General features: G+C 41.3%; 1 non-coding gene across 1 annotated transcript; it reads right to left on the reverse strand.

Annotated features, from left to right (window-relative positions):
* Window positions 1-261: 261 nt before the first annotated feature.
* On the reverse strand, window positions 262-425 carry LOC137233184 (U1 spliceosomal RNA). Its single transcript, XR_010947350.1, has one exon. It is a non-coding gene; the product is annotated as a U1 spliceosomal RNA (small nuclear RNA).
* Between the last annotated feature and the right edge of the window lie 2,532 nt (window positions 426-2,957).

Here is a 2,957-nt window from a genome sequence, read left to right on the forward strand (position 1 = left end):
ACTGCTAACATACAGAAATGGTGAGATAGTAAATTTCTGGTATTTTGAGATGCAAAATTTGTGGTATTTGTTACACAGCAAGAGAAAACTAACATACCCAGGTCACACCTTCCTCTTTTGATGAGGTCATTCTAATCACTGGGGCCATTAGTCCATTGGACTCCATGGCTCCTTTGTTCTGACCAAAGTTGAGACTGAATGAAACCTTTTTCTTTTTTCTCTTTTTATTTACTTATCTTTAAGGAGGAATTTTTTCTTTTCCAGGGGAAAGTGCGAACACAGTCCCCCACTACCACAAATTATGCAGTCGAGTTTCCCACATTTGGGGAAATCGCAGGGGTCAGCACATCCGGAGTGCAATGGATAAGCCTCGCCCTGGGAAAACCACCCTCGTGATCATGGTATCTCCCCTGCCAGGTAAGTATTAAGGAGGAATTTTTAAGTTAATGTATTAAGTTTGTAAATAGGTAATATGTTCAGAAATACATGGTTCAGAAATCAAAACAGGTAACATCTCTACATATTACAGTGAGAGTAATCCCTCGTCGGCCTGTTCTGTTATCCCTCATCTGCCTGTTATCACCTGCCAACCATCTGCCCAGGGAACCACTGCTTCTAGTTTCTTGATATCCTTCCTGAGTTATTTTAAATGCATATATGTGACCAAAAAAACTGTTAATTACTCCCAATATCAATTCTCTTCTTAAATAGCTTTAGAATTTTTATTGGAGCAAATGGCTTCCAGGAATCAAAATTATATTCCCCAGGGCCCCTTATAGCTGGGTGTGACCAGGTGTGGCAGCTTTCCGGAACCTTCCTTGGTGTATGCCCTTTGTCCCTTCTTCTTCTCCTTTTCCATCCCACTGCCTGGAAAGGAGCTGCTTCCTTGGACCGAGGACAAGGCCATGCCCTAAGAATGGAGGGCAGGTGAGCTAGAAGGAAACTAGCCCTGTGAGTGTGTCACGTAGCAGAGCCCTGACTCCATTCTGGACTGCCTTCCCCTAGATATTTACAGAGAGAAATGATCTTTTATCTTTTTTAAGCCACTGTTCTTTTTGAGTATTATCACTGGAAGCTAAACCTAATTCTTAACTAACACAATATTTTTAAAAATATGAAGATATAGTCTCCCTTACCCCTTCTTTTACCAAAATAATAGAATATTACATAATTCAATATTACATTGCTCTGTATTTTGCTTCTTTGACTTAACAATTTATCTTGTAGCTCTTTCCATTGCGTACTGTCAGGGAGGACAAGAAGTAGATGGCACACTACAAACAGGTGTTAAGGGAAAAATAACAGGACTAATTATAAAGATTTGGGCAGGGTTAGGAGAAACCAGTAAGGGAAGGGGAAGCCAGAGTGGGAAGCCACTAGTACCCTTAGGCCTGAAAAGGTAAGTAGATGGACTGGTTATCAGAACTCAGAGAGATCTGTTGCTGCAGGACAGGGCAACCCAACAGAGGTGTGGCTTTTGATTTAAAAAATAGCCTCCAACCGTCACCTTATTAGGGAAGGGAGCCTGAGGAATATCCTAATCACTTTCTTCCTCTTCTCCAATCTCCTGTTGGTGCCTCCTATTTCCTAAATCCAAGCAAAAGCCAGAGGGCAAGGAAGATTGTTGTGATTCACAAAGTTCACCCCCCTGGAGCCCAGAGCAGTATGGAGAAAGGCAAAGAGTGCATCGAGAGGGAAAAACAGGAAATATCCAGCACTATCCACCCATGTTACTTCTCAGCATCTACTTTGTCCTTTGTTTAGAAGAGACATTTGTGTCCCCAACAAAGGGAACATACGAAGTCCCATCAGCTCCATGCATTCATAGGGTAATGTCTTTCAGTCATATTCCAATATCATTAAACTTTAGCCGTGACATTGCTCTTCATTTAAATCTGCAGGAGGATCTACAAACTCAGTGCAATCCCTATCAAAATTCCAACTGCTTTTTTTGCAGAAATGGACATGCTGATCCTAAAACTCATATGGAAATGCAAAGGACCCTAAAGAGGCAAAAAAAAAAAAAAAAGAAGGAAACCACTGAGAAAGAAGAGTAAAGTTGGAGGACTCATATCTCTTGATTTTAAAACTTATTACCAAGCAACAGTTATCAAAATATTGTGCTACTTGCATAAAGACTGATATATAGACCATATATAGATCAATGGAATAGATTGAGAGTCCAGAAATTGATTTCAGACAACAGTACCAAGACCACTGAATAGGGAAAGAATAGTCTTTTCAAAATATGGTCCTGAGGCAAGTGAATATCCACATGAAATGAATGAATTTGGACTTCTACCTCACACCATATACAAAAATTAACTCAAAATGGAACAAAGACCTAAACAGAACAGGTGAAACTATAAAACTCTGAGACAGAAACCTTGGTGTAAATCTCTGTGATTTTGGAGTAGGCCACAGTTTCTTAGATATGACACCAAAAGCACAAGCAACCAGAGAAAAAATAGATAAATTGAACTTCACCAAAATGTAAAACTTCTGTGTGGCAAATTATACCATCAAGAAAGCGGAGGGCTTCCCTGGTGGCGCAGTGGTTGAGAGTCCACCTGCTGATGCAGGGGACGCGGGTTCGTGCCCCGGTCCGGGAAGATCCCACATGCCGCGGAGCGGCTGGGCCCGTGAGCCATGGCCGCTGAGCCTGCGCATCAGGAGCCTGTGCTCCACAAAGGGAGAGGCCACAACAGTGAGAGGCCTGCGTACCGCAAAAAAAAAAAAGTGACAAACTACTACACATACAACAACTTGAATGAATCTCAGAAACTTTATATTGAGTGAAAAAGTCAGACCCAAGAGTATATAGTGTGTAATTCCAGATATGTGATGCTCTGTAGCAGAAAAAAAAATTATGATGAAATCAGAATAGCGGTTACTTCTAGAAGTGGTGGGGATTGACTGGGAAAGGGTGTGAAGGAACATTCTGGTTGATGGAAATA

Source organism: Pseudorca crassidens, chromosome 10, assembly GCF_039906515.1.
Source record: "Pseudorca crassidens isolate mPseCra1 chromosome 10, mPseCra1.hap1, whole genome shotgun sequence".
In the NCBI taxonomy this organism is placed as follows: domain Eukaryota; kingdom Metazoa; phylum Chordata; class Mammalia; order Artiodactyla; family Delphinidae; genus Pseudorca; species Pseudorca crassidens.